General features: G+C 46.3%; 1 non-coding gene across 1 annotated transcript; it reads left to right on the top strand.

The window, feature by feature from the left end:
* Nucleotides 1–1,188: 1,188 nt before the first annotated feature.
* TRNAG-GCC (transfer RNA glycine (anticodon GCC)) lies at nucleotides 1,189–1,260 on the top strand. Its single transcript has one exon. It is a non-coding gene; the product is annotated as a tRNA-Gly (tRNA).
* The last annotated feature ends 16,384 nt before the right edge of the window (nucleotides 1,261–17,644 follow it).

The following is a 17,644-nucleotide window of genomic DNA, read 5'->3' as shown; positions in this document are numbered from 1 at the left end:
CCACAAGTTTGTTCTCTATGTCTGGATCTCAACTGCTGCCCTGAAAATAGGTTCTTCAGTGCCATATTTCTAGATTCCATATATGTGGGTTCAGTTCAGTTCAGTTCAGTTCATTTCAGTCGCTCAGTCATGTCCGGCTCTTTGCGACCCCATGAATCACAGCACACGAGGCCTCCCTGTCCTCTTTCAGTATCCTATCATTTTGCCTTTTCATACTGTTCATGGGGTTCTCAAGGCAAGAATACTGAAGTGGTTTGCCATTCCCTTCTCCAGTGGACCACATTCTGTCAGACCTCTCCACCATGACCCGCCCGTCTTGGGTTGCCCCACGGGCATGGCTTAGTTTCATTGAGTTAGACAAGGCTGTGGTCCTAGTGTGATTAGATTGAATAGATTTCTGTGAGTATGGTTTCAGTGTGTCTGCCCTCTGATGCCCTCTTGCAACACCTACGATTTTACTTGGGTTTCTCTTACCTTGGGCGTGGGGTATCTCTTCATGGCTGCTCCAGCAAAGCACAGCCACTGCTCCTTACCTTGGGTGAGGGGTATCTCCTCCCGCTGACCTTCAGCATGGGATGGGTATGCAATATTTGCTTTTTCTCTTTCCGACTTACTTCACTCTGTATAATATCCTCTAGGCTCATCCACCTCATTAAAACTAGCTCAAACACATTCCTTTCCATGGCTGAGTAATAGTCATTGCAAACATGCACCATAGCTTCTTTATCCACTCATTTGTTGATGGACATCTAGGTTGCTTCCGTGGCCTAGCTATTGTAAGGAGAGTTGCAATGAACTTTGGGGTGCACCTGTCTTTTTTGATTATGTTTTTCTCAAGGTACATGCCCAGTAGTGGAATTACTGGGTTGTATGGTAGTTTTATGTCTAGGTTTTTTTTTTAAATAAATCTCCATATTTTATTATGATAATCTGATGGACCATCAACTCAACAGAGTGTGAGCTGTTGTCCAGGATGAAGCCAAGACATGGCTGAAGTGACTTAGCATGCACACATACACATCCAAGAGCCCTGAGCCATGCCTGACTTAATGACCAGTTTTTGAGTGAATGGCACTGCCCTGTCCACATATTTTCATGGAGAATCAGAAGGCTGAAAGGAAGCACTCTTGTGAGCCCTGGAGGACTAGGCTGGGGTGGCAGAGCAGATGTTTGGGTGCAAGTAAGCCTTCCCTTGTGGCTCAGCTGGTAAAGTGTCTGCCTGCCATGCAGGAGACCTTGGTTCGATCCCTGGGTTGGGAAGATCCCCTGGAGAAGGAAAAGGCTACCCATTCCAGTATTCTGGCCTGGAGAATTCCATAGACCATACAGTCCATGGAGTCGCAAAGAGTTGGACACAACTGAGTGACTTTCACTTTCACTTTCTTTTCACTTTCAAGCCTTCTCTTTATGGAAAGGAACTTTGGGTTCTGACATCAACTGCATCTGAGAAAATTCTCTGTAAACTTGTGTAGAAGGGTAAATTAAAATTTCATTTAAACATTAAAACAATAGTAATAATAATAATTACTAATATTATTTCAGAACTTCAGAGTCCTCGAGACATTTTATTTTGCATTATTATTATTTATTTTGCATTATCAAATACTGCAAAGATATCTGAGGGAACCCTCAGCCACCAAGCAGAGTCACTGCAGCTCTATTCACTAGACAATTTGCAATCTTGGAGGAACAAGGAGTGGAAACAGCCCAAGGAATGCACGGAGCTGACTTGAGCTCAGCACACAGCCTCAGACAAGCCAAGAGTGAACTGAAGGAGTTTTATGATTCAGTGAAAGATGGCATGATCCCCTAAAGATGGATTAGAAGTGCTCCAAAGAATGATGATAGCTTCTTCTTCACACTTTCTCAACTGTCTTTTCAAGCTCCTCACGTCCTCCCAGATGTCACCATCAGGACCCCCTTTACTTCACTGTGTGAGTCTTGATCACCTCCCCTTATAAACTGCCCCTGGCTAGAAGGTCCATTATGGATGCCCGCACCTCACATCCATAAGGAGACGACACTGATGGGGTAATCTATCGCCAAGCAACACGTCATACACTGTGCATCAGGAATGACTTGGTCTGTATTCCAAACAGCCCTCATGCAAGCATTCTCATCTAAACAGTGAGGGCTGCAACCTCAGCAAAGTCGAGCAAAATCCTCGCCCTGCCTGAAATCCCCCCTCCCCACCAGAAAGCTGTGTCTTACTCTCTCATGGAAGAGCAGAAAGGGCTCTGAAATGCGTCTTGCATGCCTGATTTTAACTTTAGAGGGTTAGAAGTTGGCCTTGCTGAAATTCAAACGCAGCTGCTCATTTCATCATTTTAGTTGAGCTGTTCTGTTTCTTTTCGATCCCCAGTGGAACCGAGTCAGTTTCATGTAGCCGGTGCTCAAGGGTTTCGTAGGAAAGAGTCTTACATGTGCGCACACACGCATCACACACACTCTGTCTATAGCTACAGAATATGATACAAATAGAAAGCTGCCTTGTGAAATACCCAAGACTTTGTTCTGCTTAGAGAAAGGCCAAAAGCAGCAAAGAGTGATGGGGAGTCAGGGCAGGGAATGTCTTTGTCAGCAGATTCCAAGTTACTTCCCCACAGACTCCCAATCAAGATTGATTCTCAATCCCCAGGGTGCCTCTGAAAGGCTCAGAGAGCTTGTCAAAGATTCCTGGATTCAACCCCAGGAAGTCTTGATCTAGCAGGTCTTGTGCGTGGCTGTAAGTCTGGTTTAAACCAGCAGCTTGCTTGATTCAGAAGCTGTTTGTCCAAGGAGCAACCTGAGCTATGATCCGGAAGGTGCCATGCTTCGGCTCAGAGCCCTTCCGTCGTCCCCCGAGAAGGTGTCCTGACTCTGCCCAAGGTAGGTCTCAGGTTCCCCTCACAGGGGCCATCTTGTCCCCCAGCCCTTCAGCTCAATGTCCAGCTCCCCTCTCTCTCAAACTCACCCCACCCTCCTGGGAGATCACGTTGTGCCTGCTCACTGCCTCCCTTATGTGCTGAACTCTCTCTGGCTTCTAGAATGGCCCCACCAAGTCACTCCAGCACACACTATGGTGGCTTTGTCCCAGGCAAGCCTCCTGCCCAAGCGGAGCCAGTCTAAGCCCCGCCTCGGAGGTTCTGAAGCTTAAATCAGATAAGGATACCAGTGTTCTCTGTAACACCTGGGGCTCTCCATGAACAAGTTTCCACGTGTTCTCTCTGGTGGTTAAAACTCCACCTTCTAACGGTGTTCACTGAAGAAGGCTTTCTTGTCTCTCCTTGCTGTTCTCTGGAACTCTGCATTCAGTTAGGAATATCTTTCCCTTTCTTCCTTGCCTTTCACGTCTCTTCTTTTCTCAGCTATTTGTAAAGCCTCCTCAGACAATCGCGTTGCCTTCTTGCATTTCTTTTTCTTGGGCATGGTCTTGATCCCTGCCTCCTGTACAATGTCACGAACCTCTGTGCATAGATCTTCAGGCACTCTGTCTACCAGATCTAATCCCTTGAATCTATTTGTCATCTTCACAGTATTAATCATGAGGGATTTGATTTAGGTCATACCTGAATGGTCTGGTGGTTTTCCCTACTTTCTTCAATTTAAGCCTAGATTTTGCAACATAGAGCTGATGATCTGAGCCACGGTCAGCTCCAGGTCTTGTTTTTGCTGACTGTACATGGGGCTTTCCATGGACATGTTTCCCCTGTTCACACAGAGGAGAGGAGGAGGAACAGGGTGGGCGGAGAAACCTGGGAGAGGGGAGGGGCGCCTGGGAGACCCCCTCCTCCCATACCTACTCCTACCCGAAAGTCTTTCCCAAGGCCGGAACATTCTTGTCTGCACATCTCCAGGATACTTCCTGTGTTTGTTTGCTAAGACTGCCGTAACAAAGCACCACGGAACTGGTGCTTAAACAACAGAGGTTACTTTAGTTTCTCAGCATTCCGAGGTCCAGAAGTGTGAGAGCAAGGAGCCGGCGTCTTCTCCCTGTTATCTCCCTGTGTCCCTTTCTGAATTCTAACGTCCTCTTCAACACAGCACCAGTCATATTGGATCAGAACCCACGGTAATGCCCTTATCTTAACTGCATCACCTCTGTTAAATACCTACCCCAAAGCACAGTCACCTGATGTAGTACTGGGGTTAGGACCTCAGTATATGAACTCAGAAGAGATACAATTCAGTTCAGAACCTCCCCCAATACTGTCATAATAAACCCATCTTTTTGGTTGAAGCTCTTCTGAGTTGGAAGGTCTCTTGCCTGCAAACCGTAGTCCTCCTCACCTTCAGTGTGTCCCAGGGCAACTCTCCAGGCAGGAGAGCTTGGGCACTGCTGGTTTGCTGTTCTTTGCCCTCACTGGACCAAAAGAATGTCTCATCTGCTGAAATGAGTCTTCCCAGGGTTAGAACCCGGCGCCCAGCGCAGGCTCTGTGCTTAACATCTGTGCCACACCTGTAAGTGGACATCACACATTCCTCTTCCCATCACAGGAAATTCAGAGGAGGGAGCCCCCTTAGAAAGCTTTGCTCGGATTTGCAAGATATATACTTTTGTTGTTCGGTTGCCAAGTTGCGTCCGACTCCTTATGAACCCATGGACTGCAGCACGCCAGGCCTCCCAGCCCTTCACCCTCTCCTGGAGCTTGCTCAAACTCATGTCCATTGAGTCGGTGATGCCATCCAACTATCTCGTCCTCTGTCATCCCTTTTCCTTTGGGCCTTCAATCTTTCCCAGCATCAGGTTCTTTTCCAATGAGTCAGCTCTTCACATCAGGTGGCCAAATTATTCTGGCCTTATTCCTGGTGCTTTTCAGCCAAAAAGAAAGTACTGTGAGGAATTATTGCCTAGATATGGAGAGTTTTTATTGGCATTCTAGGAAGCCAGAGATTTCTGAGTAGTGTATGAATCACAGGAAGAACGCTGATTATTTTTTACCCAGAAACTGACAGTATTTGATGATGAATAAATGCAATAATAGTTCATGATCAGTAACCTCCTTTGATGTCATTTCAAGATGATTTGAGAGAAACCTTGCAGAGGGGGACATGATTGGGGGGAAATGTGAAAAAGGTGGAGGTGAGTTGCTCAGTCCTGTTTGACTCTTTGCAACCCCACAGACTGTAGCCCACCAGCTTCCTCCGTCCACGGAATTCTCCAGGCAAGAACCCTGGAGTGGGTTGCTGTTCCCTTCTCCAGGGGATCTTCTGACCCAGGGATGGAACCTCAGCTCTTGGCGACCACAAAGTATGAAAATGATAGCACTTAATATCATACAAATAAGAATATTTATTGTCGATGGAAACACACATCAAACTATAAAAGCATGCCCAGCAGTGATAAATGAGTGGAGAGGGAGGGAAGCTAATAAAACTCAACTGGAATATTTTATGCCTTTAAAGGGATGAGGTATTAAGATTTGATGTAGCCATGTCATAGTTCTTGGTGGTCTCTCATATTGTTCTCTGTATTTTTCAATCTGTTTCAAATATTTTCATACTAAAAACATTGAAAAAGAATGAAGTGAAATATGAGTAAGGCATCCCTGAAGAAATATACATGGGTGAGTTTCAGCTGTAGCTCACTTTGCTCTGACTGTTGTTGATCCCAGGGCTTTCCTGCAGAATGGCCAACAGCCCAGAGGTGGAAGCCAGAGATTGGAAATCCAGGAAGTGTCCACAGAAACCTGATGTCCACTGCTTTCCTGAGTGGGAGAAGCCCCCTCCATACCTGAAGAAGGTTGGAGGCAAGGCAAGGAGCTCCAGGTCAGGAAAAGATTGCCCATCTTTTATCTGATTACCCAGCGCCAGCCATCATGTAAAAGCTTGCACTGGCGTGTGAAGCCCGAGCTTTACCACTCAGCTGGTCCCTCCCACTTCTTGTTCGCAGAGCCAGACCTGCCTTGCACCTCTCTGGCCTTCTCATCCGCCCTTTTTCTTCCTTCACAGAAATTTCCCTGATAACCTCTCAGGTGTCTAATCCTACCTTAGTGTCTGCCTATCCAAGGACCCAAAGTAGCACCATTTATTTCCAACACCAGCAAAGGACAAAAATATAATAAGAGCTAGTTGTTTTTCAATGAATATAAATAATGAGGAAAAAATAATGTTGATGAAAATTTGGAAGTTTTCTGCAAGGAAAATGCAAACAATCCACTGGTATCTATAATTGAAAAAGCACTTTAAAAGAAATTTTATGATCAGTGCATTGTTTGTAAATTAATTTTTTGTCAACATTTTTAGATTCATGAATGATTAGCAATCAGTAAGAAATCACACTTGATGAAACCACCAAATTATAGAGATAATTTATAACCTGATTTCTGCTTCATTAATTTAGCCACTCAGGATGCACTGAGGTCCTCGCTCAGCAGTGGCTGAGAATTACTCTAAGAAAAAGGTGGCCTAGATCCTTGTCAACCTACAGCTTCATCTGGGACCTACACCTCCTCATGCTTGCATTTATCAGCACCTAAGGGTTCCTAGGTTTCACCCTGATAGCCGTTGGTTTGAATGTCCTAATCTCCAAACAACTGAAGAAAACAAGTACAGTCGATCCACGCAGAGTTGTGAATGCTACCGTGTTCCTTGAACAAAGGAATTCTATCGGCTTCCCAGGAAATCTGCAGTGAAGAACCAGCGGCAACAAGTAGCTACTTGTAACCCGGTAAACCTGTGAGTGTGATTCTGATTTTGTGTTAGCCTGGTTTCCCAGCCGCTCACGATGCTACAAAGCAGCAACACTGCTGTGTTTGCTCTGTAAACGTCAATACCACTGCCCAGCACGCTCTTTTAAATCTAAGATTGTTCTCTTCACCTGCCTTAAATAAGAAACGACATTTGTCACCAAAAGCATCTATTGAGCATTTGTTGTGTGCTAATGTTAAATTCTCACAGCAACCAAACGAGACGGAACTATTACTTTTGCCATTTTCAGATGAGAAACTAGGCAGAGATGTTAAGTAACTTGCCCAAAGTCACACAGAAAAAAAGAGACCAGACAAGGTCTGCAATGGAGCAAACTACAAGCAAGGTGTGAAGCTGAGTAAACAACCCTTCTGAATTTCAGCTTTATTTTTAAAAGGCCAACAACCTAAGATGACTTTTTTAAATTTAGTTTCATGATTCCAAGAAGACAAAAATGACTTTTGGTGTATGTCCAATCAGGATAACGTCATCATGGAGAAAAAAAAAATCTGCCAATACAACACATGCCTTTATAAGCCAGTCAACGCCTTTGCAATGATGTTTTCTTCCTGTGACAAAGAGATTTTTATATTTTTCTAGAAGCAGACAGCCTGCTGCTCAAAGTTCATTAAAAACATGTTTAGTATTCTGCCCAGTCTTTTTTCCAGTTCTGAATGTGAAAATGTTCTTTATTGCTCTGCATGATTGCCGTGTTGATGACCAAGCTTGGGGTCAGTGGTCAAGCTTGGGGTCAGTGGTCAAGCTTGGAGTCAGCAGGGAGTGATCATTGTGTACTTTCTCAGCAACAACATGATGCTTAGAAAGCTTAGAGGAGCTGATAATCTGGATAATGTGCTCTAAGACCTGTAACATATAATAGATATGACCATCAGTCAACTCTCTATATCACAGTTTTAATGAGGATCTGAAAGTGTTAGTCACTCAGTCATGTCTGACTCTTTGCGACCCTCTGGACTATTAGCCCTCCAGGCTCCTCTGTCCATGGAATTCTCCAGGTAGGACGACTGTTGTGGGTAGCCATTCTCTTCTCCAGGGGATCTTTCTGACCCAGGGATTGAACCCAGGTCTCCTGCATTGCAGGAGAATTCCTTACCATCTGAGCCACCAGGGAAGCCCTTAATTAGGAGAGGTGGTAATTTTTTTAAGCATTCGGGATATTTTAAACAACTAAGTTCTTTGGCAGTACAGCTCTCAGTCATGGCATACTTGCTCATGATGCCGTGAGCTCTTGAGCGCTTTCTTCTATTTGCTCTCACCTGTCCGACCAAGAGCAGTTCATGGACAAGAAAGTGGTGGGAGGAGGGAGGGAGGAAGGCATCCCAGAGGCACTGGCTTCACTTGGCCTGGGATTCTCATTTTTTCTTAAGTCAACAGGCTTATGAGAACAGCGCACAGCAGGCTCCGCCCGTAAGCACCAACGTTTGCGCTGAGCAAGAGATATCTGAGTCTCCTCATCACGACCCTACGTTCTGAGTCCAGCCAGCAGTCTGGACTCTGAGCGAGTGTCTTTAATCTCAGAAACTCAGTCCCCTGTTCTATAAAATGGAACAAATGAATCCTGGGGTCTTGAAATAGACAAAAGGTGTGAAGTGCTGTGTTCAGAAAGCGTGGGAAAGAGTTTGCGTTCAGAAGACTTTGGTTCTGCCAGTTAGAGAGCGGATGGAATCAGTGATCTGGAAGGTGTGAATTGCAGCTGGGGATCGGCTCTTTTTGTTTCCTATTTCCAAGTTAGGGGCATTGCACGTTCTTCACTTAAATGGGAGAAACAGTGTCCACTGGTAATTATTTTGCTCTCAGTCCTTTTGAGGAGTATAAAGTTAAGTGGACTTCCCTGGTGGCTCAGACAGTAAAGAATCTACCTGCCAATGCAGGAGACCCAGGTTCGATCCCTGATGGGGAAGGTCCCCTGGAGGAGGAAACGGCAACCCACTCCAGTACTCTTGCCTGGAGAATCTCACCAACAGAGGAGCCTGGCGGGCTACAGTCCATAGGGTTGGAAAGAGTCAGACATGACTGAGCAGCTAACACAGCACACACATCTAGCAAAGGCGAGAAGTTGAAGGGAGAAGAAAGGACTCAGCTGATGGGAGCACCAGTCTTGAGGGCATCTCTAGTGGTCCTAGACCAGAGGTGCCCACATCTGTTGAGGGCTAGGCTCGTGTCCAGGACCCACTGTGGAAACAGTGGAGGACCACTGAGCCTGGTGCTGAAGCACCCAAGTTTGAAAACACATTTCTTATACCAATGAACAGGCCAAAATCCAGCATAACTCAAAAGAGTTGTTCAAGGGCATGTGGCCATTCAGAAAGAGAGGCACAAATCTCGTGACCTCCAAGAGGCTTTCCCTACTAGCTTCCATCGTGACTTTATGTTCTGTGTAGGTTGGAGCAGGAAATCCAAAACTGCTCTGTTATCCTAGCCTGGATGTATTTTGCACTAATTTCAAATACATCCAATTGAAAACTGATGCTGAAGCTGAAGCTGTAATACTTTGGCCACCTGATGTGAAGAGCCAACTCATTGGAAAAGACCATAATACTGGGAAAGATTGAAAACAAAAGCAGAAGGGGGTGGCAGAAGATGTGATGGTTAGATAACATCACCAACTCCATAGACATGAATTTGAGCAGACTCTGGAAGATGGTGAGGACAGGGAAGCCTGGCGTGCTGCAGTCCATGAGGTGGCAGTCAGACACGACTCAGTGACTGGAAAACAACCACAAGTGAAATAAATAGAAGCAATGATGTTAGCCAACAAAAATATTTGTGTTGGACTTCCCTAGCGGTTCAGTGGTTAAGACCTTGAGCACCCTCTGCTTGGGGCATAGATTCAACCCTGGCCAGGGACCTAAGATCCCATATGCTGCCAGGTGAGAAAGCATATTGTGTAAAATACAGTTATTCTAATTGCTAAGATCACTTAACTACTTAAGACTTAGATATAGAAAAATGCAAGAATTTTAATTCTATAGGCAAAATTATATAGGATATTAAGTGAAAGTGAAGTCGCTCAGTCCCGTCTGACTCTTTGTGACCCCATGGACTGTAGCCCACCAGGCTTCTCCGTCCATGGGATTTTCCAGGCAAGAGTACTGGAGTGGGGTGCCATTGCCTTCTCCAGGGGATCCTCCCCAGCCAGGGATTGAAACCGGGTCTCCCACATTGTAGGCAGACGCTTCACTGTCTGAGCCACAGTTTTCTTAGTGTTCCCTAACTTTGGGCTTCCCAGGCGGCACAGTGGTAAAGAATGCACCTGCCGATGAAGGAGAACCAGGTGTGATCCCTGGGCCAGGAAGACACCCTGGAAAAGGCAACAGCAATCCAATCCAATATTTGTGCCTGGGAAATTCCATGGACAGAGGAGCCTGGAGGGCTACCGTGCATGGGGGTCAGGGTGGGACACGACTGTGGCAGCACAACTTTGGACTAACTGTATGGACGTGGCTGCGGGCTAGAGGTTTGACCAGAGTATGTGGCACTTCAAAACACTACTCTATATTCTAATATTCTGAAATAGCTGTGTGATCATTGTCTAGTCAGCAAACACCAAATCTGAAGAATCAGGAAAAGCAGAGTCCAAAGGCAGCATTCAAAATACGTCAGAAAAAAGTATAGAAGACATTGAAATAAGCAAATTTAATTACTGTCTAGGGCGTCTTTCATTGTCTTTGAGCTATTAAGCAACCGTGTAAGCGGTAGACAGCCAGCAATAATGAAAATGGCTCTTGTCCATGTAAAGCACGTTCTGTCTGGTGGAGATGCCCTAGATTATTGCACTGTGGATATTGATTAATTTTGCATCTATGTTAAATTCATTTCTATATTCCTTTTTGTCTTGATGGTCTATACATGTGTGAATGTGCGTGTTTATTTTAATCTTCCTTTGAACCAGTTATAACATCATACTGAATTCCTGATTAATTATGGTGCTGAATAAAATCCTTGATATGTGTTAATTTTATATGCTTATAAGTGTCATTGTTTTGTTGTTGTTTAGTCACTAAGTCATGTCTGAATCTTTGCACCCCATGGACTGTAATCCCCCAGGCTTCTCTGTCCATGGGATTCTCCAGGCAAGAATACTGTAGTGGGTTGCCCTTTCCTTCTCCAGGGGATCTTCCTGACCCAAGGAACGAACCCTTGGCTCCTGCATTGCAAGCAGATTCTGTACCACTGGGCCACCAGGAATGTCTTACCACTTATGAGCACACACAAAAGACAGTGGCCAGTTTCATCCAAAAGGCTAGAATGTAAGCTTTATCTCTAACTAATAAATGAAACTCTATGTCTTCCCAGAGCCTCTGCAGCCCAAAGCTATTTCAGATGCTAGTGTGCTCACCAATCCCCTCCCAGCTGTCACAGCAGTAAAAAAAAATCCACCTGCCAATGCCAGAGACCCAAGTTGGATACCTGGATCGGGAAGGTCCCTTGGAGTAAGAAATGGCAACCCACTCCAGTATTCTAGCCTGGGAAAGCCCACGGACAGAGGAGCCTGGCGGGCTACAGTCCATGGGGTTGCAAAGAGTTGGACATGACTGAGCAACTGAACAGCAGCAAAGCAACAACAATGGGAGCTACATGAGCAGTCACCAATCTGAAGGTCACTGCAGAGAATGTGTGTGTAGGTTAAGCTAGAATAAAAATATTCAGAGGGTGGAAGTGGTCGTACTCTGATTGGCATTTCCATAAAGCTTCACAGCACCCTGGGAGGCAGGCGCAGCTCCTCTCTCATTCCTGTGTTTAAAGGTTGTAAATGTCACTCATTCAGATGGCGGCAACAGGAAGTTGACAGAAGTTCCCTGAGAGCCGGCAAAGATAATGAATGCCTGGAACTGCGTTTATGCACCATGTCAGCTCTGTGTTTAAACAATTAGGGAGTGGTTTTGACCTCCCTTGGAATCCTACTGATGAGTTTTAGTCGGTGTAAGAAGAGACTTTCTGGTTTTATCTTAATCTCCTTGAATGTGACTGATTCACGTTTGATGCAAATGCATCGGAAGGAGATCAGTCCACATGGAAACATAGAAGGCCCTCCCCACCTCAACAGGGGACAAACTGTACCTTTTTAGGGAAAATTATAAAAATATAGTGCTGCTGGTCAGTTGCTAAGTCATGTCTGATTCTTTGCAATGCCGTGGACTGCAGTATGCCAAGCTTCCCTGTACTTCACCATCTCCTGGGGTTTGCTCAAATTCATGTCCTTTGAGTCAGTGATGCCATCCAGTCATCTCATCCTCTGTCATCCCCTTCTCCTCCTGCCTTCAATCTTTCCCAGCATCAGGGTCTTTTGCAATGAGTCGGCTCTTCACATCAAGTGGCCAAAGTGTTGAGTTTCAGCTTCAGCATCAGTCCTTCCAATGAGTATCCAGGACTGATTTCCTTTAGGATGGGCTGGTTGGATCTCCTTGCAGTCCAAGGGACTCTCAAGAGTCTTCTCCAGCACCACAGTTCCAAAGCATCAGTTCTTCAGGGCTCAGCATTCTTTATGGTCCATCTCTCACATCCCTACTTGACTACTGGAAAAATCATAGCTTTCAACAAATTATTTACTAAGGCATTTCTAGGATGAGTTCCTCTTCAATGGGAAGAGTGAGGGAAGCATCTTAGGGGAATGAGTAAATTGAGCAGAGTAGAAAGGAAAGCAAGCCCAGGGAAGCTGATGTTTCTGGAGCAGTAGTGGGTTGGGGGTCAGGGACCGGCCATGAAGGGTGGTTTGGAATCAGACTGGAGAGGGGTGGCTCTCGCCTGCTAGAACTGGAACCAAAACAGGCACAGGAGGAATACTGAAGAGTTTTGGTCAATTACCTGATGTTATTCGAGATTGTCAGAATGAAGAATTAATTAGAATAGGCTTAGCTTTGGAGAGAGAAACTAAACAAGCCATAAAGGCAAGTCTTAAACAGGAAGTGATCAGGCCGGTGCCCAGTACACAGTGTGAGATCAAGAAATAGTTGTTGGGAACTGGGCTGTGAAGCAACAGTTTTAAAGGAGACAGATTCAAGAGAGACTGAGAAAGGAGAATCTGTAGGACTCATCAATGCATTGGATCTGCACCACCCCCCTCCCAAAATGAGCTTCCTGGTGGCTCAGACAGTAAAACATCTGCCCACAGTGTGGGAGACCTGGGTTCGATCCCTGGGTCGGGAAGATCCCCTGGAAGAGGGCATGGAATTGCACTCCAATATTCTTGCCTGGAGAATCCCCATAGACTGAGGAGCCTGGCAGGCTGCAGTCCATGGGGTTGCAAAGACTTGGACATGACCGAGTGACTTAGCACAGCACAGCACCCCCAAAATAATGCAGTCAAAGCTACTTTGACTGGGGGCAGGGCCAGCCTATTCAGACACCACATTCACCTTGGAAGACTCAGTACTGACAGTGGCCCAATGGGTCTTATTTTCCTCAGTCCACCATGGAGGAACTCTCCTAGACTCGTTTTCTGTTTCAGAGCCTAAGTCCCAACCCTCCGTTACTGGTGTCATTTAGGGGCTCTTTTTTCCCTCAGGGTTCCCATTTATCTAAAATGCTATATGAAAAATAACCACCTCATGCAAAAAGAGGCAACAGTTTTTGCCCAAAATATAGCCTGGAAATATTTTCTTAGGAACAGCTAGAATGTCATAATTCACCTAGCAGAAACCTCATCTCTGGTACAGTGTTTTCCCCTAAGAAACCATTCTTGTTGTTGTCCAGTCTCTAAGTTGCATCTGACTCTTTGCAAACACACAGACTGCGGTTTCTCCTTCACTATCTCCCAGAGTTTTCTTAAATTCATGTCCATTGAACCAGTGATGCTACATAACCATCTCACGGTCATGTAGAACTCTCCCTTGCATCAAAAGAGAGTGTCCAGCATCTTTGGCTGAAGTCGACCAGATGCCCGGACCTCCCTTAGTAATGATGAGAATAAAAACCACCCCACTTCTCTCTAAATACTCCTGTGAGGGCAGTGGGTCTCTAGATAGGAATCTGGAGCACACAACCGCTAAGACAGATATCCGGAAGGCAGCTGAGTTCACCTGTAGCTTTCCAAGGAAATGACTGTGAATCCAAGGGACACATGTCATTGGCACAGGAAAACTGAGCAACCGAGGATCCAGCCAGGACTCATCAAGGGTGTGGTGGACAGAATCCTAACATGACCCACTGGTAAACCACACGCCCTGGTAGAATCCCCTCCTCTTAGAAGTGACCTGTGGAGGTCGGGGGGGGGGGGGGGTGGTGCATTCCCCAACTGATGAGGTTTGTTATATGGTGCAGGTGACTTGATCAGGTGAGCTGTTAAGACAAATGTGGCTCTTCAAAGTTAGAGGGATCTGATGCAAGTGGAACTCTTCATTGCTGGCTGTGAGGACAGACAGGATCAAGTGGCAAGGAGTATTCACTGCTTCTGGAGCCGGGAGCAGCCCCAAGTCAACAACCCACGAAAGAGTGGAGACCTCAGTCATGCAACCGTGAAGACTGAACTGTACCGTCAACAATTCCTGAGCGGGGCAGCCAGGCCAGCCAAAACAGCGCCGTGATCTCAGTCTTCTGAGAGTGTGGGCTTCTGATGTTTCCATTATGAGTGGGTTTTGTGCTAAACTTTGTCAGGCTTGTGGTGCTCCATCATGCGGCACCAGGAAATGAAAACTGGAGTCTCAAGGCAGTTCATGCCCCTTTGCTATGATTTATCATCCCTGTTGTTATTATTCTCGAGTATCTCCGCCTGGGTCCCAACAAGAAAGAGCCTGTGAAGAAGTCAGCTGAGGAAAGCTAATGGAGGGGGTGTCTACAGAGATGTGTGTTAGGGAAACTGGTCCTTGTGCACACCAGGCAGGACAGGGTGGAGAGGGAGATGGAAACGCAGGTTCAACTCTTCTACGCAGCAGGGACTTCGACACCAAAAGAGCCTGGCACTGGGGCAGTCAGAGCTCGCATGACATCTGGCCTCAGAAGGAAAGGTGCACATTGTAAACTGGAGAATCGCGGTGCCTCTGACATATATAGCCCCTTTCGAGCTGGGACAGACTTGGGAAGAGGCGGAGATGAAGGCCAGGCCTCAGTGACGCAGAAGTGGTCATCATCAGTTAAAAAGACACCAGTAATCACTTTTATGGGCTTCCAGGGGGTGGGGGCACTAGTGGTAAAGAACCCTCCTGCCAATGCAGGAGACATAAGAGAAACGAGTTCAATACCTGGGTTGGGAAGATCACCTGGGGAGGACTCAGCAACCCACTCCAATATTCTTGCCTGGAGAACCCCATGGCCAGAGGAGCCTGGTGGGCTGTGGTCCATAGAGTTGCAGAGTCGGACACGACTGAAGAGACTCAGCACAGCACAGCACATCCCTTTTATACCATCCTCAGGTTTCCCTGGTGGTACAGAGGTTAAAGCGTCTGCCTGCAATGTGGGAGACCTGGGTTTGATTCCTGGGTTGGGAAGATCCCCTAGAGAAGGAAATGGCAACCCACTCCAGTATTCTTGCCTGGAGAATCCCATGGACGGAGGAGCCTGGTGGGGTACAGTCCACAGGTCGCAAAGAGTCAGACACGACTGAACGACTTCACTTTCACTTTCAGTTCAGTTCAGTCGCTCAGTCGTGTCCGGCTCTTTGCAACCCCATGAATCGCAGCATGCCAGGCCTCCCTGTCCATCACCAACTCCCAGAGTTCACTCAGACTCACGTCCATCGAGTTAGTGATACCATCCAGCCATCTCATCCTCGGTCATCCCCTTCTCTTCCCGCCCACAATCCCTCCCAGCATCAGAGCCTTTTCCAATGAGTCAACTCTTTGCATGAGGTGGCCAAAGACCGGAGTTTCAGCTTTAGCATCATTCCTTCCAAAGAAATTCCAGGGCTGATCTCCTTCAGAATGGACTGGTTGGATCTCCTTGCAGTCCAAGGGACTCTCAAGAGTAGTGACTGCTTTTTAAATGAGTGGGCAATGGGGTACAGTTTTGACTATGTGGCCACTGGTCTAAAAGATGCTGATTTTGCTTTCTCATTCAGTTGCGTGGGAGAAGGGGATTTAAGCATGAACTGTCCTGCCCCCTCAGAATCACAGTAAATGTGGCTAACAGTGTAGGTGCCCATAGTTAGTTGTACTTTTGTGGTTTTTATTGCTCTATTTGTTTGCCAAGGAAATGCAGAGCTGCAGACTCCCAGCAGAGGTAGCCCCCATTTCCACCTGCACAGGAATGATGCACAGATGGCTGAGAGGAAAAGCAATTCTCTGTGAGTGAGATGGGCCTTTGTGATGGGCCTTGAATTTGCAGGAAGGAGTAGTGAAAGGTACTCTAGAGACGGGATAGGGTGTGCAAAGGCACGAAGGGAGTCTATTCAGGCAAAGCGAAGTGGTCCAGCGTGACTGGAGTGCAGAGCACGTGTGTGCACCTCGTGAGCAAGAACATTGACATCACAGACGGGGGCAAGGCAAGGTGGTGTGAAGAGAGTAAATGTCAACAAAAGCAACTACGACGGTCTTTCCAGTAGTCATGTATACGGGTATGAGAGTTGGACCATAAAGAAGACTGAGCGTTGAAGAATTGATGCTTTCCAACTTGGTGTTGGAGAAGACTCTTGAGAGTCCTTTGGACTGCAAAGGGATTGAACCAGTCCATTCTAAAGGAAATCAACCCTGAATAGTCACTGGAAGGACTGATGCTGAAGCTGAAGCTCCAGTTTTTTGGCCACCTAAGGCAAAGAACCGACTCATTAGAAAAGCCCCTCATGCTGAGAAAGATTGAAGGCAAAAGAAGAGGGTGGCAGAGGATGAGATGGTTAGATAGCATCACCACTGCAGCCAACATGAATATGAGCAAACTCTGGGAGGCAGCAGAGGACAGGAGAGCCTGGCACACTGCAGTCCATGGGGTCACAAAGAGTTGGACACAACTGAGCGACGGAACTATAACAAGAAAATGTCTACAGTGTGGAGATGCCTCAAGTTTGAATATAAACCCTCTCACGTGACAGCTTCTCAGGATTAAAATCCAAAGTTGAAGGTCCCTTTTACTCATAAGTTAAAATCTAAAGAAATGAAAATGACAAATTTCTAAGCCAAAGGAATTCAAGTACAAAATCTAAAAGCTAAAGAAAAAAAATGTAAAGCCTAAAAATATTTTAAGGAAAAAAATTTTAAAGTTTAAAGAAGTTAAAATGAGGCAAACAGTACTCTAGCTTGTTCTATCTCAACCTGGGGCCCCTCCCAGGTGCCTGGGGCCCCTCCCAGGTGCCTGGGCTCCCTCCCAGGTGCCTGGGCTGCCCTGAGCTCCCTCCTGCAGCTGCACCTGAGTTGTCTCCCTGACTCTGGCATGAGCCTTCAAGACCTGAGAGGCTTCTCTTTCTCGTCTGACTGACTTCACTCAGTGTGACCATCTATCTCTACGTCCATCCATGTTGCTGCAACTGGCATTATTTAATTCTTTTTAAAGAATGAGTAATATTCCATTGTCCAAAACTGATGCCTTTGAACTGTGGTGCTGGAGAAGGCTCCTGAAAGTCCCCTGTATGGCAAGGAGATCCAACCAGTCAATCGTTAGAGAGGTCAACCCTGAATATTTACTGGAAGGACTGACGCTAAAGCTGAAGCTCCAGTATTTTGGTCATCTGATTCAAACAGACAACTCACTGGAAAAGTCCCTGATGCTGGGAAAGATCGAGGGCAGAAGGAAAAGAGGGTGTCAGAGGAAGAGATGGCTGGATGGCATCATTGATGCAATGGACATGAACTTGGGCAAACTCTGGGAGATGGTGAGGGATGAGGAGGCATGGCATGCTGCTGTCCATGGGGTCACAAAGAGTCAGACATGACTCGGTGACTGAACAACCATAACAAATATATCTTTACCCATTCCTCTGTCAAAGGACTTTTAGGTATTTAGGTTGCTTCCACGTCTTGGCTATTGTAAAGAGTGCTGCAATGAACATTGGGGTACATGTATCCTTTCAGACCATGTTTTTCTCTGGATA

This window comes from Ovis canadensis, chromosome 16 (genome assembly GCF_042477335.2).
Source record: "Ovis canadensis isolate MfBH-ARS-UI-01 breed Bighorn chromosome 16, ARS-UI_OviCan_v2, whole genome shotgun sequence".
NCBI lineage: Eukaryota > Metazoa > Chordata > Mammalia > Artiodactyla > Bovidae > Ovis > Ovis canadensis.
The sequence above is the reverse complement of the archived record's forward strand: the minus strand, read 5'-3'. Positions and strand labels throughout refer to the sequence as shown.